The 25852-nt window shown below is 42.8% G+C and overlaps 2 long non-coding RNA genes across 2 annotated transcripts; one reads left to right on the top strand and one right to left on the bottom strand.

The window, feature by feature from the left end:
* The first annotated feature begins 3895 nt into the window (after positions 1-3895).
* On the top strand, positions 3896-4954 carry LOC134935038 (uncharacterized). The gene is made up of 3 exons (XR_010179856.1): positions 3896-3956; positions 4032-4244; positions 4863-4954. It is a non-coding gene; the product is annotated as an uncharacterized LOC134935038 (long non-coding RNA).
* LOC134935037 (uncharacterized) lies at positions 3908-4930 on the bottom strand. Its single transcript, XR_010179855.1, has 3 exons — positions 4854-4930; positions 4092-4241; positions 3908-3982 (listed from the first exon to the last, which is right to left on the bottom strand). It is a non-coding gene; the product is annotated as an uncharacterized LOC134935037 (long non-coding RNA).
* Positions 4955-25852: the final 20898 nt, after the last annotated feature.

Here is a 25852-nt window from a genome sequence, read left to right as displayed (position 1 = left end):
AAAGGATGCATTTTTTAACACAAAACAGATTGCAGGCCTATGCTCCCTTAAGGTGTGTTTGTGTTTAGAATTAGAGATGAGCGCCTGAAATTTTTCGGGTTTTGTGTTTTGGTTTTGGGTTCGGTTCCGCGGCCGTGTTTTGGGTTCGAACGCGTTTTGGCAAAACCTCACCGAATTTTTTTTGTCGGATTCGGGTGTGTTTTGGATTCGGGTGTTTTTTTCCAAAAACACTAAAAAACAGCTTAAATCATAGAATTTGGGGGTCATTTTGATCCCAAAGTATTATTAACCTCAAAAACCATAATTTACACTCATTTTCAGTCTATTCTGAATACCTCACACCTCACAATATTATTTTTAGTCCTAAAATTTGCACCGAGGTCGCTGTGTGAGTAAGATAAGCGACCCTAGTGGCCGACACAAACACCGGGCCCATCTAGCAGTGGCACTGCAGTGTCACGCAGGATGTCCCTTCCAAAAAACCCTCCCCAAACAGCACATGACGCAAAGAAAAAAAGAGGCGCAATGAGGTAGCTGTGTGAGTAAGATTAGCGACCCTAGTGGCCGACACAAACACCGGGCCCATCTAGGAGTGGCACTGCAGTGTCACGCAGGATGGCCCTTCCAAAAAACCCTCCCCAAACAGCACATGACGCAAAGAAAAAAAGAGGCGCAATGAGGTAGCTGTGTGAGTAAGATTAGCGACCCTAGTGGCCGACACAAACACCGGGCCCATCTAGGAGTGGCACTGCAGTGTCACGCAGGATGTCCCTTCAAAAAAACCCTCCCCAAACAGCACATGACGCAAAGAAAAAAAGAGGCTTTTTACTGATATTTGGTGTTTTGGATTTGACATGCTCTGTACTATGACATTGGGCATCGGCCTTGGCAGACGACGTTGCTGGCATTTCATCGTCTCGGCCATGACTAGTGGCAGCAGCTTCAGCACGAGGTGGAAGTGGATCTTGATCTTTCCCTAATTTTGGAACCTCAACATTTTTGTTCTCCATATTTTAATAGGCACAACTAAAAGGCACCTCAGGTAAACAATGGAGATGGATGGATTGGATACTAGTATACAATTATGGACGGGCTGCCGAGTGCCGACACAGAGGTAGCCACAGCCGTGAACTACCGCACTGTACTGTGTCTGTTGCTAATATATAGACTGGTTGATAAAGAGATAGTATACTCGTAACTAGTATGTATGTATAAAGAAAGAAAAAAAAACCACGGTTAGGTGGTATATACAATTATGGACGGGCTGCCGAGTGCCGACACAGAGGTAGCCACAGCCGTGAACTACCGCACTGTACTGTGTCTGCTGCTAATATATAGACTGGTTGATGATAAATAGATAGTATACTCGTAACTAGTATGTATGTATAAAGAAAGAAAAAAAAACCACGGTTAGGTGGTATATACAATTATGGACGGGCTGCCGAGTGCCGACACAGAGGTAGCCACAGCCGTGAACTACCGCACTGTACTGTGTCTGCTGCTAATATATAGACTGGTTGATAAAGAGATAGTATACTCGTAACTAGTATGTATGTATAAAGAAAGAAAAAAAAACCACGGTTAGGTGGTATATACAATTATGGACGGGCTGCCGAGTGCCGACACAGAGGTAGCCACAGCCGTGAACTACCGCACTGTACTGTGTCTGCTGCTAATATATAGACTGGTTGATAAAGAGATAGTATACTCGTAACTAGTATGTATGTATAAAGAAAGAAAAAAAAACCACGGTTAGGTGGTATATACAATTATGGACGGGCTGCCGAGTGCCGACACAGAGGTAGCCACAGCCGTGAACTACCGCACTGTACTGTGTCTGCTGCTAATATATAGACTGGTTGATGATAAAGAGATAGTATACTCGTAACTAGTATGTATGTATAAAGAAAGAAAAAAAAACCACGGTTAGGTGGTATATACAATTATGGACGGGCTGCCGAGTGCCGACACAGAGGTAGCCACAGCCGTGAACTACCGCACTGTACTGTGTCTGCTGCTAATATATAGACTGGTTGATAAAGAGATAGTATACTCGTAACTAGTATGTATGTATAAAGAAAGAAAAAAAAACCACGGTTAGGTGGTATATACAATTATGGACGGGCTGCCGAGTGCCGACACAGAGGTAGCCACAGCCATGAACTACCGCACTGTACTGTGTCTGCTGCTAATATATAGACTGGTTGATAAAGAGATAGTATACTCGTAACTAGTATGTATGTATAAAGAAAGAAAAAAAAACCACGGTTAGGTGGTATATACAATTATGGACGGGCTGCCGAGTGCCGACACAGAGGTAGCCACAGCCGTGAACTACCGCACTGTACTGTGTCTGCTGCTAATATATAGACTGGTTGATAAAGAGATAGTATACTCGTAACTAGTATGTATGTATAAAGAAAGAAAAAAAAACCACGGTTAGGTGGTATATACAATTATGGACGGGCTGCCGAGTGCCGACACAGAGGTAGCCACAGCCGTGAACTACCGCACTGTACTGTGTCTGCTGCTAATATATAGACTGGTTGATAAAGAGATAGTATACTCGTAACTAGTATGTATGTATAAAGAAAGAAAAAAAAACCACGGTTAGGTCACTGGTATATACAATTATGGACGGGCTGCCGAGTGCCGACACAGAGGTAGCCACAGCCGTGAACTTCCGCACTGTACTGTGTCTGCTGCTAATATAGACTGGTTGATAAAGAGATAGTATACTACTAATATTATATACTGGTGGTCAGGTCACTGGTCACTAGTCACACTGGCAGTGGCACTCCTGCAGCAAAAGTGTGCACTGTTTAATTTTAATATAATATTATGTACTCCTGGCTCCTGCTATAACCTATAACTGGCACTGCAGTAGTGCTCCCCAGTCTCCCCCACAATTATAAGCTGTGTGAGCTGAGCAGTCAGACAGATATATAATATATATAGATGATGCAGCACACTGGCCTGAGCCTGAGCAGTGCACACAGATATGGTATGTGACTGAGTCACTGTGTGCTGTGTATCGCTTTTTTCAGGCAGAGAACGGATTATAAATAAAAGTGGTGGTCACTGGTCACTATCAGCAAAACTCTGCACTGTACACTACTGAGTACTCCTAATGCTCCCCAAAATTAGTAAATCAAGTGTCTCTCTAATCTATTCTAATTCTAAACGGAGAGGACGCCAGCCACGTCCTCTCCCTATCAATCTCAATGCACGTGTGAAAATGGCGGCGACGCGCGGCTCCTTATATAGAATCCGAGTCTCGCGATAGAATCCGAGCCTCGCGAGAATCCGACAGCGTCATGATGACGTTCGGGCGCGCTCGGGTTAACCGAGCAAGGCGGGAAGATCCGAGTCGCTCGGACCCGTGAAAAAAAACATGAAGTTCTGGCGGGTTCGGATTCAGAGAAACCGAACCCGCTCATCTCTATTTAGAATGTGCTTTTTTCTCCTTGCTTTAGCAATTTTTTCAATTTAATTTAGTGCCAAAACATGTGCAGTGTTTTATAAAAAATGAATTTTTTTTTGGGTCAATTTTTGGCGATAATGCTTGAACATGTGTGTTTGTTTAAAATCAACAAAAGGTTTTTTTTTTAAACTAACTGAAAAGCGGGGCAATTTTTTTTACATTACATTATTAAAACATTTGCAAGTACTCAATCTCTGCAATATCTGAGGCAAAAATCTAATTTTTAAATAATTTATTGTGTGCCACATCAAGTACATTTTGAAATTCAACTCAAAATCATGAATCTAGAAGCTCTTAAGCTTAAATATTTGGTTTAAACAATACCTAATAGATGCTTACAGTACATTAATGGTTTTCAGTGGGTCATTTTTCTAAAAACATGGTAATAATGTTGGGGTCACTTTTTCAACAGTCACACAGACCAGCCGCCCAGACAGGCCTCAGACAAGTCAGGATGAGGCTGGGATTGCAGGTAAGTCTTCACTGTAGTCACATATTCTGTAAACACATAGAAGTACAAAATATTAATTTTAAATTTTGCACCTAGGTTCTGCTTCTGGAAGCCGACCTCCTGTAAGGCGGCCATCACAGGGCTTGGGCCACTTACCCAGGAGGCCAACTAAGACACGGCGTCTTGGCTCGGATTCAGCACCTCCATCATCCCCACCCAGGCGAAGACTTTCGGCAGTGTCACCCCAGCCACCACTGGCACTATTGGCGAGTTCGCAGAGTGATGAGCCCAGATCACCTCAGTTATCTGGTGAGTAAAAACATAAATTAAACACATAAGCAATAATATACACAGTACACTTAATATGTTGTTAGTTGGTTTGGAGTTTACATGTTTTCAACAACAAGCAATGTGATGTAACGTCTTCAATTGCTAAAGGTGCTTTAATCAAATTATATAAGGTCTTAGTGGATGGTCTCGACAACCTATTTGTAGGAAAATATCAGATTTGAGTAAAAATTAAGCACACACACGTTCACATTTTCCAAAAATATGAATACAATTAAATTTTGGCCCAAAAAAAAACCACACCATTATAGTGTTCACACATCGCCCCTGTCCAGTATGTAGATGGCTTACTTGCTCTGCTCCTCTGGACTATACAGGTAAGTAGTCTATATCGTGGTGAGGGGAGGGAATCTAACAGTGTAATGGTGTGGAGGGGAGTTAGTTAGGTGATGAATATGCAAATCTGTCTATGTTAGCGCCTGTGTTGGTATTTTTTTAACAATAGCTTTAAAATTGTTAAAGTTGTGAAAATCAAGTGTTAATAATTCAAAAATGGAGTATTATGAATGTATTAATGTGTTGCATTAGCCATGAAAATTTTAAAATAATAAAACATTGCATGTTGCCCACCCCATACAGAGCACAACTTGATGTCCGCCGTGGACCAGCAGGGCCCAGACCAACAGCCATCCATCACACTGCAACTTACAGCTGTTGACCCAAGCCTGCCAATACAGTTGCAGGATATTCCCCAAGCATCCATCAGTCCCCAACTGGCACAAGCTCCGCCCCCAAGCCAAATTCCAGACGAATTTTGGGCCAGTTGGACAAGCCAACAGGCCCAAAGCAATGCCAGCCTGACCCAACATACACAACACCTTGCCAGTCTGCCCCATCATCTACCGCGTATTAGTCGCAACTCGGGCAGACTGATAGTACAAGTAGGGCGAATGGCTACCTCAATGGAGCAAATTAGGGCTGAAAACAGCCAAATGAATGCACATTTATCCCGCATTATAGATGAGCAACAGCGCCATCAGCAGGCACTCGTTCAGCTCATTCAACACAATCAAGTGGTGAATGAGTCCTTATCCAGGATTGTAGCCAGCCACACTGCTACTAACACTCAGCTGATTGCAAGTTTAAATAATTTGAGCAGCAATATTTCTATGATGGGAGCTCAGCAAGTAACCTCCAGCTCGGGGACCACGACCCCTATCCAAACGCCAGTAACCTCCCCTGTTCGGCGTTCCTCAAGAGCACGTGCCAGTGAGCCAGCACCCAGCACACACAAGCGAAAAAAATAACAACAATCTTTTTGGAAAAATAAATACAAAAATTTGTCTAAAAAACACATTCCTGTGTCCGTCTCCAAAATTTATGAAGCTGGTCTGTATGTATGTATGTATGTTTTTCCAGGGTAATGACTGTAAATGTTTTGTTAGCATCAACTAAGCACAATGGACACACCACTATAAACAACAAACAGTAAGTAACAAAACACACAATAGAAAGTAGAGCAAAGTGTTTAGTGAAGGATAATTACAGCATAATAAAACTGACCTGTAAAATATCGCAGGATCACTTCTTGACGTACCTGCCTCCCTACATTTGTACTCACACTGTCACCAGATGGATCTAACTCCTCTGCTTGCTGACTGCTTTCTCCCTCACCATGTGCCAGATGTTGACTTAAACACAGATTATGGAGAAAACAGCAGCAGAACACAATTCGAGTCACCTTTGAGGGACTATACAACAAAAGGCCACCAGATTTATCCAGACACCGAAAACGTGACTTCAGCACCCCAAAACATCTTTCTATCACATTCCGCGTAGCCTTATGTGCATGATTATAACTGTGTTCAGCAGGAGAATCAGGTTGGGACAATGGAGTAAGGAGCCAAGAGTAGCAGCCGTAACCCCCATCACCTGAAAAACATATATAGTCAACATTAGGACATATGTTAGATTATTCTTTCACCTCCTCCAAACTCTAGGTTGTGGTTAAAAGACAGACACACAAAACATTTTCAACATACCCAACAGCCAGCCATCAGGCATTTGTCCCTCCTCAAATTTCTCGAAGAGCGATGACTGACTGAGGATGAAGGAGTCATGGCAGGCACCAGGGTAACCTGCAACAACACTCATAATTTTTAAATTTGCATCACAGACCACCTGGACATTAGTTGATTGATCCATATGCCTATTAGTATATATATACTGGCGGCCCTTAGGTGATCTCAGCTGAACGTGTGTGCAATCTATGGCCCCCAGCACATTGGGCATGCCAGCAAGCTCATAGAAAGCTACCCTGACAGCACTCCACTCCGACTCCTCAGTAGGGAAGCAGATTGAGGCTTTAATGTGTGGCTCCAACACATCCAAAACCTGAGTGGACATTAAAGAAGCTAAGGTGAGTGTCATGTTAGGTATTCTCTACAATACTGTGGTGTTTCAACTTACACAAGCAACACTTAGCCATAACCGCATATGTATTTTTATACTCACCTGCATCAAATATCTTGAAAAGGTGGGCTGTGAGATCCCAATGACGTCGCCTGCCACAGCCTGGAAGCTCCCAGTAGCCATAAAGTGTAACACAGCCAGGAGTTTGTGTAGGCCTGAGACAGAGCGAGAGCGTGCTGTCTCAGGGTCTATGCCCAGTTTGACAAGGTCATACAGGTGGAAAATGTTGTTTCGATTTAGGCGGAACATCTGTATGACCCTATCATCGGACAATGCATTTAAGTTTAAACGCCCTCTAAATAAACGAGGCTGGCGCAGCCTCCGCGGTACCTGGACAACCTGTTGGCCATGTTCACTTACCTGGTCCTGATTCCTGGAAGCCTCATGGAGCAGTCTAACGTATCCCACAGCCAACAAAAAACCATTGCCACACACCACAGCCGCCATTTCAGAGTGAGAGAAGTTCAGAATGTGCCTGAAACACTTTTATAGGCCCAAAAAATCAGGTGTGAGTAATGGATAATTAAGTACACATGTAAACGCGGTTTCCAAAGGCTGGCGCGTTTTTTTTTAGGAAAAAAATGCGAATCGTAATTTTTCGCAGCCGCGAAAGCATTTTCGCGGCAGCAAATACAATTACGAATGGTTAGTAAATGACCGAGATTCATATCTAAACAGGCGTAATTTGACCGATGGTGTATTCATTCGTAATTTTGTACTTGGACTTGCAAAAAAATACGAATGCCCTCATCACTGCCGTGATTACTGTTTAGTAAATGACCGAGATGCCACTTTGAAGAAAAAACGCCATCTCGGTCAAAATCGGGAGCTTAGTAAATATACCCCATTGCATCCATTATAGAAACGCCAATGGCTACATTCTACTGAGATGCAATAATGGGAAGATAGTCGTTATGCTATCCATATTGAAGAAGCTAAGTCCCACCAGGCGTCTTGTAACATAAGTATCAAAAATCATGAAGCTTTGTTTTTTCTTTTTTTTTAAACTTTTTTTAAAAAGCTTTTTAAAGAGGATTATATGAACATAAGACATGTTTTATTAAAAAATAAACTTTTTATTAATCTGGGTTTTTTTTTTAAACTGACCCATTTCTTTCATTTTAAATCTATTCTGTCCATGTTTCACTGACATCCTTACATATTTCTCAAACATAATTTCTACTCTGCCTCAAAAAGAAGAGTGTACATAATGTACTTAAAGCTGGCAAATGTTATCTTTGCATAGGTGATATGCAGTCCTCTGCACATATCTAGACAGTAGAAACCCAGCTATATTATACTGTATTCTGACCAATAACAGATAGTCTATCCAGTTATTTCATATATGTTGATACTGGGATGATGATACAATTGCGATGACTAACACTTGCAGTTTATTGCATGGGATCTCACACCCTCAGAAGAGAAAGTGACAGGCACTCCTTTTTAAATACTCACCCCAAATAATTATTTATTTATTTTTTCTTGTTAAATCAATCATTCAAGTCCAGGAATCAGAATGAATTGAAGACATCATTGATACACAATAGAATGTTATTATTTATTATTACCAGTTATTTATATAGCGCACACGTATTCCGCAGCGCTGTACAGAGAATATTTGGTCATTCACATCAGTCCCTGCCTAAGTGGAGCTTACAATTTGTATTCCCTATCACATGTACACGCACACACATTCACGCTAGGGTTAATTTTATTGGGAGCCAATTAACCTTCCAGTATATTTTTGCATTGTCATTGGAAACCGGAGAAAACCCATGCAAGTAGGGGGGAAATATACAAACTCCATACAGTTAGGGCCATATTGGGAATTGAACCCATGACCTCAGCGCTGTGAGGCAGTATTGCCTACCATTGCCCCATTCGTACTAGCCAGATGATGTGACCAGTGAATCAAATTCAAAGCAGTCTAGCACGACACTGATTCTGAGTCAGATGCAATTGTGACTGCATCTATTGCCTCATGTTTGTATCTTTATACTAATGCTGCTGCAAAATCCGTACTCAGATAACATCCATGCATCTGAATGTGCAAGTACTGAGGTAACCACTGTTCTCATCCATAGATGCTGAAATATCGATTGGTATCTCTTTAGACACACCATGGGTCACAACATCACAACTTGCACCTCAGTGGTTTGGCATCTTTGTACACAACTGCTTTTGGAGTAACACTCATGACAATCTCATAAGACACAATGGGGTAAATTTACTAAGAATCGTATTTTCCCGTTTGAGGTCAAAGTTCAATCACGAATGACATCGAAAGTGTAAATATGCAACTTTTTGAATTGATTACGACTAATTTACTAAGCTGCCGTATTCTGCATTTTCGGTTTTTCCGATGTCGATGTCATTCGTTTTTTTAGGCAGTGTTTTACGTGAGTGACTTGTAAAACACTGCCAACTTTAATACAATGAATCTCGGCCGGATCTGAGAGATCCGTGCTGGGCTTCATTGTGCACCTTGTAAAAAAAAAAAAAATGTTTAAACTTAAAAAAAAATTGCGTGGGGTCCCCCCTCCTAAGCCAAACCAGCCTTGGGCTCTTTGAGCCGGCCCTGGTTGCAAAAATATGGGGAAAAAAATTGACAGGGGTTCCCCCATATTTAAGCAACCAGCACCGGGCTCTGCGCCTGGTCCTGGTTCCAAAAATACGGGGGACAAAAAGCGTAGGGGTCCCCCGTATTTTTGAAACCAGCAGCGGGCTCCACTAGCTGGACAGATAATGCCACAGCCGGGGGTCACTTTTATACAGCGCCCTGCGGCCGTGGCATTAAATACCCAACTAGTCACCCCTGGCTGGGGTACCCTGGAGGAGTGGGAACCCCTTCAATCAAGGGGTCCCCCCCCTCCAGCCACCCAAGGGCCAGGGGTGAAGCCCGAGGCTGTCCCCCCATCCAATGGGCTGCGGATGGGAGGCTGATAGCCTTTGTTGTAAGTTATGAATATTGTTTTTAGTAGCAGTACTACAAGTCCCAGCAAGCCTCCCCCGCAAGCTGGTTCTTGGAGAACCACAAGTACCAGCATGCGGCGGAAAACCGGGCCCGCTGGTACCTGTAGTACTACTACTAAAAAAATATCCCAATAAAGACATAACACACACAACTTGAAAAGTATAACTTTAATGCATACATACACACCACCATATACACATACTTACCTTATGTTCACACGAGGGTCGGTCCTCTTCTCCATGTAGAATCCATGGTGTACCTGTTGAAAAAATTCTACTCACCAAATCCAGTGTAGAGGGCTCCTCGGGTAATCCATTTGTAATCCACGTACTTGTAAAAATAAAAAAACGGACACCCGACCACGAACTGAAAGGGGCCAAATGTTTTCACATGGGACCCCTTTCCCCGAATGCCAGAAACCCCCTCTGAGTTATGTCTAAGTGGGTTTCTTCAGCCAATCAGGGAGCGCCACGTTGTGGCACCCTCCTGATCGGCTGTGTGCTCCTGTACTGTATGACAGGCGGCACACGACAGTGTTACAATGTAGCGCCTATGCGCTCCATTGTAACCAATGGTGGGAACTTTGTGATCAGCGGGTGACCGAAAGTAACCTCACCGCTGACCACAAAGTTCCCACCATTGGTTACAATGGAGCGCATAGGCGCTACATTGTAACACTGCCGTGTGCCGCCTGTCAGACAGTACAGGAGCACACAGCCGATCAGGAGGGTGCCACAACGTGGCGCTCCCTGATTGGCTGAAGAAACCCACTTAGACATAAGTCAGAGGGGGTTTCTGGCATTCGGGGAAAGGGGTCCCATGTGAAAACATGGGGCCCCTTTCAGTTCGTGGTCGGGTGTGCGTTTTTTTATTTTTACAAGTACGTGGATTACAAAAGGATTACCCGAGGAGCCCTCTACACTGGATTTGGTGAGTAGAATTTTTTTCAACAGGTACACCATGGATTCTACATGGAGAAGAGGACCGACCCTCATGTGAACATAAGGTAAGTATGTGTATATGGTGGTGTGTATGTATGCATTAAAGTTATACTTTCAAGGTGTGTGTGTTATGTCTTTATTGGGGTATTTTTTTAGTAGTAGTACTACAGATACCAGCGGGCCCGGTTTTCCGCCGCATGCTGGTACTTGTGGTTCTCCAAGTACCAGCTTGCGGGGGAGGCTTGCTGGGACTTGTAGTACTGCTACTAAAAACAATATTCATAACTTACAACAAAGGCTATCAGCCTCCCATCCGCAGCCCATTGGATGGGGGGACAGCCTCGGGCTTCACCCCTGGCCCTTGGGTGGCTGGAGGGGGGGACCCCTTGATTGAAGGGGTTCCCACTCCTCCAGGGTACCCCGGCCAGGGGTGACTAGTTGGGTATTTAATGCCACGGCCGCAGGGCGCTGTATAAAAGTGACCCCCGGCTGTGGCATTATCTGTCCAGCTAGTGGAGCCCGGTGCTGGTTTCAAAAATACGGGGGACCCCTACGCTTTTTGTCCCCCGTATTTTTGGAACCAGGACCAGGCGCAGAGCCCGGTGCTGGTTGTTTAAATATGGGGGAACCCCTGTCAATTTCCCCCCCATATTTTTACAACCAGGACCGGCTCAAAGAGCCCGAGGCTGGTTTGGCTTAGGAGGGGGGACCCCACGCAATTTTTTTTCAAAAAATTAACACTTTCCCATCCCCTTCCCACTGATAAACATGCACGGATCTCATGGATCCCTGCATGCCTATCCAAACACGGGATAAAAAAGCAGGTCTGGTTTTTTTTAGCACTTTTTTACGATTTGTATTTCTGCACGGCAGTGTTTGGCTATTGTCGGCAGTGTTTGTGATTTGCACTTTTTAGTAAATTCCCGATTTCTACCAAATTGCAGGTGTATTTGACCGATGGTGTATTGATTCGTGATTTTTTCCTAGGACTTCCAAAATAATACGAATGCCCTCATCACTGCCGTGATTTTTGCTTAGTAAATTACCGAGATGACACTTTGAAGAAAAAACGGCATCTCGGTCAAAATCGGGACCTTAGTAAATATACCCCAATATCTCTGTGTCTTTTTTGCCCCTTTCTTGTTACCTCCCAGTCACCGTCCAGGAACACCCCTTACATTTTTGATACCATGCTACTGTAACACGTACTGAATTTTATTTCTTATGATAGCATTCTCCCCCTAGTGCATCCTTTTTCACAATGATTGATCTTTTAAACCTCTGAAGAATAAGCATATAGTCATGAGCTCCAAGTTTAAGGCCACAATAAATGTATAAAACTTGTCTCTTTTGTATTTTTTTATTTTTGAACTTGTTCTCTTATATTAGTGTAGCAAATAGGGCGTCAACTGGGAACCCATATTTTGTAGTGTAGGCGGTAATTAAAAAAAATACTATATGAAGTCAATATAAAAGTTCCTATTTCCTTAATCAAGAAAGAAGAAATCGCACACCAATCTTTTCTTTTTAAAAATGTCACCACACCCAGTGGTCAGGGGCATTTTAACAAAGGAGGGGGCCCATGTGCAGACTCTGGTCAGGCCCCCTCCTCTCCACAGAGCAGTAGGTTCCGCACACAATGCACCCATGATAGAAATGCAAATTCCACTGGTACCCCCGCACTTACACAGTTTTATGTTCTTCCTTAATCAAGAAAGAAGAAATCCAACACAAATCTTGTCTTTGTAAAAATGTCACCACACCCAGTGGTCAGGGGCATTTTAACAAAGGAGGGGGCCCATGTGCAGACTCTGGTCGGGCCCCCTCCTCTCCACAGTTCAGTTCCGCACCCATGATAGAAATGCAAATTCCACTGGTACCCCCACACTTACACAATAGGTTTTATGTTTTTCTTCCAGATATGGAACATAAGAAAAAGAAAATATGTATAGTGTAACACCATCTTAAATATAAAAACACTGAATAATTTGGATGGGGATCTCACAGTTTTGAGGAATAGATTTCTTGGTATAAACTAGAGATGAACCTAAAATTTCTCTTACATGCATGGACTGATCTAGAGGTCTATTTGTATGTACACACTTACCACACTAACATAATCTTAAAGTTATGAAAAAAATTGAGATTTACATGAAAATAAGAGATTTGTAACAAAAAAGTACAATTTAAAGAATATAGGTAGTTTATATTAAAACTCGTATATTATTTCTACCCTCATTTTTTTAATTGAAATAACTGACATGTATTCCTTAACCACTTAACTGGCAATTTTTCCATTCAAAACCATCTATAACATTTTTTTTTGTTTTAATTAATATAGTTAAAAAAAAATAATCAAAAATATTTAAATATTATTATGTGCACATCTGCAGAACAGATCTTGTCAAAAACTGAGGGACACAGTGGAGCAGCACGGTCACCTGTGATCTGACCATGCCAGTTAAGTGTGATTTCTTCCCTTTCTCAAACAGTTAGGGGGAGATGTACTAAGTGGGTTATTGATGTTTTTTTAGCAATCCAAAAAAGTTAGCAATTGGGCAAATCAATGCTGCAATCCAGGAGGGACAGATGTAACATGTGCAGAGAGATTTAGATTTGGGTGGGTTATATTGTTTCTGTGCAGGGTAAATACTGGCTGCTTAATTTTTACATTCCAATTTAGATTTCATTTTGAACACAACCCACCCAAATCTAACAATCTCTGCACCTGTTACATCTACCCCCCCTGCAGTGCAACATGGGGCCTAATTCAGACTAGATCGATGTAGCACCAGAGATTGCAGTCTGAAGCCCTTTGCGGAGTGCGCACGCACCCTGGGAGCCCAGTGAGATGCTAAAAGCATTTCAGGGCTGCGGTTGCCTCTGCCTGAGGAGGTGTGCCAATGGCATTAGAATGCCGTTGGCGGGGGTGCAGTCCGGGCAACTCAGGCATGTCCAGACCATTGTGTGGGTAGGCTGCGGTGGCTGCATGACATCACATGTAACCACTGCAATCTAGGACGCGGCAGGTAGCTACTCGCCGGGTGCAAATGCATTGCCGCCGTGCGATGCTTTTGCACCCCATGCAGGGGGGGCAGAGCTAGACATGTGGGGCAGACTAGCCCTGTACTGGGCGTCCCCCACATGTCTGAGAAACTGATCGTAGATGTCCTAAATTTAACACGTCTACAATCAAATCTGAATAACCCCTAAGGTTTTGCACAATTGCTAACTATTTTGGTTTGCTAACAAACCTGAAGAAGGCCCTGAGCCTTGAAACGTGATAAATTTCACAGTGATAAAGTACCAGCCAATTGGCTCCTAAATGTCATGTTACAGGCTGGGTTTGAAAAATGACTGCTAGTAGCTGGTTGATTGATACTTTATCACCGTGCAATTTATCACTTTGCAGGGTTTAGTACATCAGGCCTTTAGAGTGTATCTAATGTTAGCTACAGCTGAAGAATTTTATGGTATCTTTAGTGTAAGGAAATCATATGCAGTCCACTGTAGAAATGTAGACCCACACAGTTACATTATATTCCCAATGTTAGCTGGTTTCATATAAAACTGTTAAAGGATATTCTCACCAGCAATGTCATTACTGTTGCAGTATAACCTCTACTTTGGTAACCTTTCTTCTAAATTTGTAATCTCAATCCTGCATTAAAGATTACTTACATGTACAGATGAGTATGTTCAGTTACCAGAGAACCTAACCCCCCTGAACTTCATGATCCGAACCAGGAATGAGCCCAGCTCAGGACTTCCCACCAGACTCGGGACTTCCCGCCAGTCTCAGAAACCAAAACAAGGCAAAACGTCATCATCCTGCTGTTGGATTTTTGCAGGTTTTGGATTCCATATAAACAGCTGTGTGCCACCACCATTTTTACTCCGGACTTGGAGAGTGAGGGAGACAGACCTCTGTCTCTCTGTGGGGGTGATGTCAGGTGGGTCAGTGTATGCTCTCTAGGGATGCTGTCCTGTCACTGTGGTGTCTCTGTGCTTTTGGGGGTTCTGTCCTGTCACTGGTGTCATGTGCTGTTAGGGGTGCTGCAGCTGTACATGAGTGTTGCTGTCCTGGCTGTCACTGTGCTATACAGGGGCACTGTCCTGTATGCTGTAAAATTAAAGGGGTGTTGTTCAAATACAGGGGTGCTGACTCTTTCCTGTATGCTGTAAAAATTCAGGGGTGCAGTTGTTAAAATAAAATTACCGTACACTGGCCCTGTCCTGTATGCTGTAAAAATACAGGGGTGCTGTTCTTAAAATAAAAGTACACTGGCCCTGTCCAGTATGCTGTAAAAATACAGGGGTGTTGTTCAAATACAGGGGTGTCATTTTTAAAATAAAAGTACACTGATCCTGTCCTGTGTGCTGTAAATAAATATACAGGGGTGCAGTTGTTAAAATAAAAGTACATTGGCCTTGTCTTGTTTACTGTAAAATTACAGGGGGGTTGTACAAATACAGGGATGCTGGCCCAGTACTGTGTGTTGTAAAATACAGGGGTGCTGTTGTTAAAAAAGTACACTGGCCCTGTCTTTAATACTGTAAAATTACAGGGGTGTTGTTCAAATGCAGGGCTGCTGGCCCTGTCCTGTATGCTGTAAAAATACAGGGTTGCTGTTGCTAAAATAAAAGTACACTGGCCCTGTCCTGTATGCTGTAAAATACAGGGGTGCTGTTGCTAAAATAAAAGTACACTGGCCCTGTCCTGTATGCTGTAAAAATACAGGGGTGCTGTTGCTAAAATAAAAGTACACTGGTCCTGTCCTGTGTGCTGTAATAATACAGGGGTGAAGTTCTTAAAATAAAAGTACAGTGGCCCTGTCTTGTATACTGTAAAATTACAAGGGTGTTGTTCAAATACAGGGTTGCAGTTCCTGTCCTGAATGCTGTAAAAATACAGGGGTGCTGTTGTTAAAATAAAAGTACACTGTCCCTGTCTTTTATATTATATAATTACAGGGGTGTTGTTCAAATGCAGGGGTGCTGGCCCTGTCCTGTATGCTGCAAAAATACGGGGGTGTTGTTCAAATACAGGGGTGCAGTTAAAATAAAAGTACACTGGCCTTGTCTTGTACTATATAATTTCATGGGTGTTTTTCAAATACAGGGGTGCTGGCCCTGTCCAGTGTGCTGTAAAAATACAAGGGTGCTATTGTTAAAATAAAAGTACACTGGCCATGTCTTTTATACTGTAAAATTACAGGGGTGTTGCTCAAATGCAGGGGTGCTGGCCCTGTCCTGTATGCTGTAAAAATACACGGGTGCTTTTGTTAAAATAAAAGTACACTGGCTTTGTCTTGTATGCTGTAAAAATACAGGGGTGTTGTTCAAATAGAGGGGTGATGTTGTTAAAATAAAACTACACTGGCCCTTTCCTGTATGCTGTAAAAATACAGGGGTGCGGTTGTTAAATTTAAAGTACACTGGCCCTGTCTTTTATACTGTAAAATTACAGGGGTGTTGATCAAATACAGGGGTGCTGTTGTTAAAATAAAAGTACACTGGCTATCTTGTATGCTGTAAAATTAAAGGGGTGCTGTACAAATAAAGGGGCACTGTTCTGTGTGCTGTAATAATAAAGGGGTGCTGTCCTGTGAAATGGAGAACAACAATTTGGAAGAAAAAATTGTTGAAAATCAGGAACCACTTCCAGTTCCTCGTACTATTGCTGAAGCTGCTGCTGCCACCAATCATGACAGTGATGATGCAATTCCATCAACATCGCCTGCTAAGGCCGATACCCAATGTCATAGAGGGCATGTAAAATCCAAGAAGCAAAAATTAATAATCAGAAACAAAAGATGAGAATCGTAAAATTGGAAATTTGTCATTCACGATACAAACTGGCAAGGAAAGCCTTGGCCTATGCTCATGACTGGTGTTTCAGCTTATCATGAGGATGGAAGCCCTCCTCCCTCATTCCTGTTATTATTCTGGTACATTATCATGCATGGCCTAGCAGTATTTACTATATGTCTTCATGCCCTATGTCCTTAGTGAGTATTTATACATTTTTTTTAAATAAAAATAAACGAATTAAATACAACTCAAATAACAAAATACATACATTTCTATAGAAAGTTACATACATAGAAAAACATATCAACAAAACATGGAACAATGTGATGGGAGAGATGAAAGAGGGAATGGGGAGGTAAGTCATTGGCTCAAACTTTACTTGAAAAAGTAATCCTCTTCTTCCTCAAGACAGTCAGACAAGTCCATGGTTGAATAGTCTCTTAGCAGGCTGTGGATCATCTTTAGACAGTCCTGGATAGACATTTTCTCCCTTTTCATAATGACAGACTTCCTGGGCATGCAGTCTCTGAGATTGTGTTCCAGGACATTGATCAATGCCTGTTTAGTGGGACAGTCCCAAAACATTTATGTTTCCTCATAACATATGCACCAGTAGCAATGTCTTTGTCTGCACAGGTTAGAGTGCATAAAAAGACCCAAGGGGCACATCCCCTTGTATGGCCATCCATGCCAATTCTATCTCTCTATTTGTGAACCTTTTAAAGGTCACATTCCCTCTGACATGGTTTGCTGTTGCAACTGGGAGCCATGGAAGACTGTAAATATCATGATGTCCTTAGCAATGATGAGAAGGTAGATTGTTTTAAAGTTCCACAATTTGGGATTAACTCCCTCCAGTAAGATAGGCTAACTCACCAGGTAGAACCAAAGAGTGTTTCAGTTGTAAGGGAAGGAGCTGTCCCCCTTTTATCAGCTGTGGCTTCTCCAAAGGTGTAGGAGAAAGATCTGAAACATTGAGTTCGCTGCAGAGCTGTTGAACTTTGCACAAAGAGTCCTGTGGCTGCAGTTGCAAATGAAGAAAATATATGGCATGGTGTTGATGTCAGTAAATCCTTTCCCATCTTTGGGGGGAACCTAGTACATACAGTAACTGACCACTTAAGTCTTCTAGGAGCCCCTGATGAAGTTAAACACTGCCCTTTTGATGTCCCTGCAGAGAATAATTTTCCTGTGATGGTCAGGTACAGAATTTTAGACATCACATTTCAATCTTCTGTCTCACAGTTGCCAGTCTCTTGACCCAATATTTCAGGGCCATACCTTCTCCACAGAATCAGACTCCAAGGATTTTGATGAAGTCAGAATTTACGGTGAGGAGAATGGACCAGAGGAAGCCAGATGTCTGCTGTCCCAAGAGCATTGCTTCTTACTTCCCACATTTGATATTTGCCCCTGAAGAGTGACCACATTTTTTGCAGGTCCAGAGGAGTGCTGTTACTGAATGCTGATTAGCACAGAAGACAGTGACATCATCCATGTAGGGCAAGCAGTTGTCTACTTGTTAGTCTGGACCTGGTGGGGTGATCCCTCTGATCTCTGGATTAAGTTGATGCATACAGCAAGGAGCTCTATAAGACAAACAAAAAGAAGAGATGAAAGTGGACAACCTTGTCTGATCCCAGAAAAGACCAGTAAGGGGTCAGTTTTCCAGCCATTCACCAATACTGAGCGTGAATATCAATGTGCATCAAATTAACATACAAAAAAAAAAAAACATTTAATCAATCCCAATTCTCTGCAGAACTCTACTCATAAACTTATTTTATTATTATTATTACATATTATTTATAATAATATATACATATTGTGGCAATGGATGTACTTTGCCACCTGTAAGCTACACACAGGGTCCTGGGGGTGGATGGGAAGTGTGGATGGACCGGGTTCCCATCCATTTGGCCCAGACCAGGTCTTATAGGCTTCTTAGCCCAAGAAGCTGCTTCATCAGCCAGCACCTGGGTGCTGGGTTTAAAGCAGAGTCTCTACCATAAGTCAGCGCTCCTGAAGGCAGCTAGTTGTCCAGGTGATAGGCCTGCTAGGGACAGTGGGATCCGGAGGGCTGGGCACTAGTGTCAGGATGCCAGGACCTGGAGGGTTCCTTATTAAGTAACAGGGAGGGAGGCAGAGCCTAACCTCCATGGTTGTTTATACTAAAGACCGTGATCTTTGTTTTATGTATATCTTTGTTATTGAGCTACCTGAATAAAAGGTATTTGATATTTTTGCACAAGCCTGGAGTCGGTCGTTGGTGGATTTTTGTAGCAGAGCACATTCTAGCAAGTCTCCTGTTACAGATGGCGCCTGAACAGGGACCCTTCTGCTAGTTGTGTCACACGTGGCAGAGGACCCAACAGCCGCAAGGTAGCGGCACACATACCAGCGAACTCCAGACCAAGCTGAACTCGTGGGCATCAGTACCAGACCAAGGGTGTTGTGAGTAGTGGTTAAAACCAACCCCACAGGGTAAAAATATGTTTTGTTTAAACTGAATGTGTTTATTTTGGTGCAAAGGTTTGCATTGGCCTGTTCTGTCTTATGTGCATTGCACCATTCATTGAAAGTAGCTGTGTTGATTTGCTCTAAGGGTTTGCAAGCAGCTGATAATTTATGACTGAATTTCTTTTCCAAGCTTATTTTTACCTGTGCCTGCAACATCTGGTAATTGGAGTCTGGTGTCCCTGTTAATTAGCTCATTGAGACCAATCAAGCAAAGTTGAAACCTTTTATGAATGTGGTTTTGTTTAAATAGAGAAACTTTGTGGCACTATGTGTCCCAGCAATCCCTGAGTTATAGTTTTAAGAGCCTGAAGGGAGTTGTTTATTGCACTACCAGTGTAAGATATTTGTGACCACTATGTACATGCTACATTTCAGTGCTTTGCTAAAAGCTTAATCTGTGCTAAAAAGGAAAAAATAAATTTTTATTTTCCCTTTCACTTACAGGTTTCAAAGGTAACAGGGTGAATCAAGATTTTCAGATACACTTCAGAATAGGCTGTATATCTTCAAATGGGTAACAAAAAGAGAATTTATGCTAAAAAAAACAAAAGGGGTAACCGCTCTAATACCTCAGGTCAGGAACTTATGTGACCCAATAAAAGCCCCACAGTTGGAGAGAGAAGTAGAGAGCTTATTGGAGAGTAATCGAGATCTTGGGGAAGATTTTAGCATGGAACCTTTTTTTAGGTGTCACACGATAAGTGACCTTGAAAGCAATGTCGAATTAAAGGACCAGGAGCTAGAATAGCTTAAGGAAAAATGTGATTCCCTTCAAGAGCAGGTGAACACCTTAACGCAAAAGCTGGAGGAGAAGGAATCTATTAGTCTGACTCTCTGACCAAATTGGGAAGGAGTAGAGAAGAGATTGCCAAGCTCTCAGGCCAGGTGTCAGAGTTGCAGAAAACCTTGGCAAAGGCTAAACCCAGATCTGAAAACTTTGTAGTACATAGCCATGGACTATTGGAGAAAATCTACTGTGACCAGACACGAGATGGAAGTCTGGTGCTGGCCAATAAGGCTCTGTCGCAAGACTGGGCGGAGCTTCAGGAGGAGGTTTCTCAGCTAAAACCATTGGCTATGCCTAGTTTTAGTTCAGCCACAGGCGTAGCTACACCAATTGCTGAAGACGTTATGCCGAAGGTTGGGTCAGAGACATTATTAGCAAAAGTGGAGATGCCATCTTCGGGGGAAATGATGCCAACGGTGGTGCAGGCTGCGGAAGAAAGGTACCATACAGCAGTGGAATCTGGCTATACTGGATTCCCTGTTCCAGCCAGAAGGAACAGAAAAGTTGAGCCAGAGCTGTCAGTGCCTAAGGCCCGGAATCTCCCTGCTATGCTACTAGTAAGGCCATCTGCCTGGAAAGTGGAAATGAGGGCCCTTCCTCAGAGGTAGAGCATTTACAGGCACTAAGGTCCATTCAGTTGGTATTGCTGTTCCAGAGCATGGAGAAAGCTGCAGCCATTATTGCGCAGCGCACAGAAAATCCACGGGAATTTTGCAAGCAGCAAGAGAGAGCCACATCAGATGGCAGTGTGTTGTTGTTAACCCCTAGGACAGCAGTGAGAAGTTCCTCCGAAGCAGCACCACCTCATTCTCCAGAAAAAGAATGTCGTAGTAGCTTGGGTGAAGAGTCAAACAAAGCCCTGAGTTCAGTAGAACCTGTTCAAGATGGAGCATGGCAGCCACAGGGGATCACAGAAGATGTGTTTATGGAGACACGAGATGAGGATTTGGGATGCATAGCTGCTCCTCAGTTGACAAGGAGTGAGGAGGAAGCGATAATGGAGCTGGGAGAAGTTTACTTGATGTCAAGTGATCATCCACCTCCAAAACAAGAATCCTCTAATGTGCTGGATCTGTGGCAGAATGGTGAACCCCAGGAATCTACCTGGACAAATGGCAAGTTGATGACTACTGAAGAGCCCATCCTAGAGCAGGAAGTCTAATCTGAGCTGGAGATTGCTTCTGTTGAGGTCTTGGATGCCCAGGATCTGGACATCCAGTGCACATGTGAGACTTTCTCGAACGAATCACAGACAAAGACCATACCTTTTGGAGGTGTCTCACCTACATGAGCTAGTCATGGCTAAGTGAGTGGCAATAGAGGAGTCTTCTTCTGAAGTCATCCGGGAACCTGCTTCTGAAGGAGTTCCACTCGTGCGTGTGTACGATAAGGTGCAAGATTTCGATCTTGGGGTTGTTGCACCCTGGCATGAGTCACCACGAGAGGTTCAGGATCCAATTGCTAAACTGGGACAGTTCATGGAGGACATACTAAGTAAGGAGCAAGAACCTGTCCCAGAGGAATTGGTGCAGAGTCCCATTTCTGAGGTTGCTCTACCCAGAGAGAGTTCTCTATATAAGACACGAGAGCTGAAAAACTTGAGGGGAGAGTTCCAAAAGCTGGCTCTAAGTAACACCCAGCTAAAAGAAACAGTGAAGGAGATTCCTAAACTACGAGACCTGGACAAGAGACTCAAAATGGGTTATGTGCCGGTCATAGAACAGCAGGAGTCGATGACTAGGGTCAAAGATGGGAGATTGGAGGACGAAGCCGTCACATTAACTAAGAAAATATTATCAAAGCTGGAAAAACTGGAGGAAGAACTAAAAGTTCAACAAATGAAAGGACTTTCTGAGACTTGGGACCAGTGCCTCACTCTGAGGGAAAGGGTGGGGGCAAAGTTGAACCATGACCTCAGAACAATTAAAGTAAGGGCAGAGACTAGGCGTTACCGGTGGCAAAAGCGGGGCCATAAAATATGGAATTGTCCATATAGGCCAAGACCAGTGAGGGCTGGGGTGACTACTAGAACCAAAGTGAACTTAAAAACCTTCCCAGTCCAGAGTTGGTTAAGGTCGGGTGTCACAAACACCCAGAAAAGAATGAAGCGACTTCCTCAGTAGCCAGTAAATCCAAGCCTGATAAGGGAAACATCCCTAAGAGTGGAAAGGTGAAGAGAAGGGGAAGTTTAGTGGGCAACAGGAAGTTGTCCATTAAAACAACCACTGTGGCCACTATGCCAAAGTGGAGGGAAAGGAAAGGTGGCACAGTGGAGTCGGTGCCACCACCCTTTAATGGAAATAAATTCCAAGGCCAGTTAAAAGGTCCTTGGAGGTGTACTTGGGAGAGGAACTTGTGACCCAGGTGTATGGGCCCAAGTTATATCCCAAAGATTTGTCAGCCAAAAATAATTGGCGCAGGTGAAACCTTGCCAATGTCTCATGCCGCTTTTCTTAGCCACGAAAAGCTGAGGGAAAGGGTATGTTGTAAGGGAGGTACTTTGCCACCTGTAAGCTACACACAGTGTTATGCACACCAGTGCTAACAGGAGTATACCGGTGTATGAACAGAGAGGAAAGCGAAGCAAACGAACTCACAGACAGTATAACATAACATACACAGGAGGTGATGGAATAACTAATAAACACAAAGTGAACGGAGAAGCCCAAAGGCTCAGGAATTGGGTGTCTCCCTAGTGTCAGGAATGCTCAGATGGAATAGAGCGGACAATGAAGCGATGTGTAGTGATTTAACATGTGGAGCACCTGAAATGATGTTGCTAAGAGCAACAGAAAAAACCCCAAAGGGTTACCAACGGGTGTGGGAATAAACTCCTTGGTCAGAGATAGAAATATAGACACAAGGAGAGTATCCACAATCCTAACCCCCACTTGCAGGGCACAGGTTCAGCTTACTGCCACTAAACTGACACCTGGACGCCCTGCACAGTGAGGGAGGATTAAGCAAGCAGGTCTGAGAGTACAGCCGCAAACCTGCTGGGTTCACAGAATAGCAAAAGAACCCCAGCAGGTCAAACAGCTGACTCCAGTCTTACTGCTAGGTCCGGATTGGCAGAATGAAGTACCGAATCCCAAGGCCTATTCGCAGTAAGCAACAAGTAAATACAAAGTCACACAGTACTAGCTAACTCTCTGGAACTGACTAACAAACAAAGATTCAGCAGCATTTGCCTAGCCTGAGAGGATGGTTTATATAGCAGGTGCTGTCCACGCCCCACTCAGACCTCACAGACTGTGAGCACAAAACCAGCGCCGGATTCCCTGCCGTGCACAGAGCCTGTAACCACTACACAGTAAAAACCCGCTAACACTTGCCTCCCGGTTGCCATGGCGACGTGGCAGCACAGAGCAGGAGATCCTAACACACAGGGTCCTGGGGGTGGATGGGAAGTGTGGATGGACCGGGTTCCCATCCATTTGGCCCAAACCAGGTCTTATAGGCTTCTTAGCCCAAGAAGCTGCTTCATCAGCCAGCACCTGTGTGCTGGGTTTAAAGCAGAGTCTATCCCATAAGTCAGCGCTCCTGAAGGCAGCTAGTTGTCCAGGTGATAGGCCGGCTAGGGACAGTGGGATCCGGAGGGCTGGGCACTTTTGTCAGGATGCCAGGACCTGGAGGGTTCCTTATTAAGTAACTGGGAGTGAGACAGGGCCTAACCTCCCTGGTTGTTTATACTAAAGACAGTGATCTTTGTTTTATGTATATCTTTGTTTTTGAGCTACCTGAATAAAAGGTATTTGATATTTTTGCACAAGCCTGGAGTAGGTCGTTGGTGAATTTTTGTAGCAGAGCACATTCTAGCAAGTCTCCTTTTACGATATTATTTATAAGACACCAGAAGTGTTTTGCATTACTGGATTACTCAAAAACAAAACAACAATATAGGATAAATATTATCACAAGGGAGCGCTTATGTATAAAAAATATTTATTACTTATCTTGTAGGTATCTTTGCTTCTTATATTTAAAGTTACTATTTATAACCCGCCATAAAAATGGGTATTTACATTGTATGATTTTGCAATAACTCACTACATGTGGCTATAGATTATCCTTGCACATGACTGTGTATGTGTGTGTGTGTGTGTGTGTGTGTGTGTGTGTATGTGTGTATATATATATATATATATATTATGCTAGCTGCATGTGTTTAGTCCATATATATGAGTGATCATAGAGAACAGCGGCTATCAAGGGCATAGAGCAACAATAATAACACTACTAACTCTTGCCACACTTGATAAACACGATAATTCTTAAGTAAATGTTGCAACAATGGTGGTCATTCCGAGTTGGTCGCTATTTTTTTCGTTCGCACAAGGTATTCGCAAACTTGCGAACATGTTGCAAAATAGCGATTATCCGCCTCCAACGTGTTTTTGCTAATTCGTCCGCAGTATTAAACAAAGTGGGCGCATGCCAAATTTCATCGCAGTAATGTGATACCATCGCATTAACACAAACCTCATCGTAAAAATACTAACTTTTCGTAGATTTACACATTCTTCTTAAAATTGCACACGCTTTTGCGGAAAAACGCACAGCAATGTTTTTTTTTCCTATTAAGTTAAATTACACCTTTCAGTTTAAAGTCCACAAGCCCTCCTCAATTACGAATCCAATTAGTGTAATGAATGATAATGGTCATGACCAATTAAGTCTTCAAAAAATACCTGAAGAACACTTTGTAGGCATAATTGTCCATTAACATATAAATGTTTAAAATAAAAATATAGATGTGTTAAATGTGCCTGTTCTAATTTTTTTTTTTTTGCGTGTTTTTGTTTAGAGGTGTAGTTTGTGAATGAAGGTGTTTACATGTTTTTTTTTATACAATAACCTCCTAACTGTTTTTTTTTTTTTATCTTACGTTAGATGTGTGAAATGTTTAAGGTAATCAATTTCTGCTAGCCAATCTGCTGTTCCTTTATTGCATTAATAAACACAACACCCGCTTAACTTGAAAAAAAAAAAAACATTTTTTTTTTTTTTTGTGTGTGTTTGAAATTATTATAACGTAACAAAAAACAAGTTTTTAAATAAAAATTAACTAAACTTTTGCAGCTGCTCCACATTCCTCAATAATCCCTGCAGGTGTTGCCGCATGGTGGCAAGAATGCCCACAAAAGTAGCGGGATCTCCAACTGCAACATCTGAAATTAAGAGGCAACATAAACATTATTAACTTACTCACATTACCAATTATACAAGCAAGGCACAAAGCACACTTTAATGCAGGCATGTCCAAACTGCGTCCCTCCAGCTGTTGTGAAACTACATATACCAGCATGCTTTGACAGTTTTGGGGTCAGAGAATGCAAAATCTGTGTCGGGGCATGCTGGGATGTGTAGTTTCTCAACAGCTGGAGGGCTGCAGTTTGGACAGGCCTGCTTTAATGGCAAAGTGACTACATCATGGCTGTTTTAAGGATAAATCAGTAGCAGAACAACACACAAGCCTGCTCAGCAATGTTTTTTTTTAATTATTAATTTTTTAGAAAGTGTACCACACCATGGGGTACATTTACTAATATGGGAGTTCTATTTAAGATGGGACGTTGACCATATCAAAAAATAAAATGCAACCTATTATCTTGTAGAAGGGGCCAAAAAAAGGACAAGAATAATCTTATTGGTTGCTATGGGCAACATCCCATATTAAAGAGAACTACCATCTTAGTAAATGTAACACCATGGGGTATATTTACTAAGGTCCCGATTTTGACCGAGATGCCGTTTTTTCTTCAAAGTGTCATCTCGGTAATTTACTAAGCAAAAATCACGGCAGTGATGAGGGCATTCGTAATATTTTGGAAGTCCTAGGAAAAAAACACGGATCAATACACCATCGGTCAAATACGCCTGCAATTTGGTAGAAATCGTGAATTTACTAAAAAGTGCAAATCACAAACACTGCCGACAATAGCCAAACACTGCCGTGCAGAAATACAAATCGTAAAGTGCTAAAAAAAAAAAAACAGACCTGCTTTTTTATCCCGTGTTTGGACAGGCATGCAGGGATCCATGAGATCCGTGCATGTTTATCAGTGGGAAGGGGATGGGAAAGTGTTATTTTTTTGAAAAAAAAATTACGTGGGGT

This window comes from Pseudophryne corroboree, chromosome 6 (genome assembly GCF_028390025.1).
Source record: "Pseudophryne corroboree isolate aPseCor3 chromosome 6, aPseCor3.hap2, whole genome shotgun sequence".
NCBI lineage: Eukaryota > Metazoa > Chordata > Amphibia > Anura > Myobatrachidae > Pseudophryne > Pseudophryne corroboree.
The sequence above is the reverse complement of the archived record's forward strand: the minus strand, read 5'-3'. Positions and strand labels throughout refer to the sequence as shown.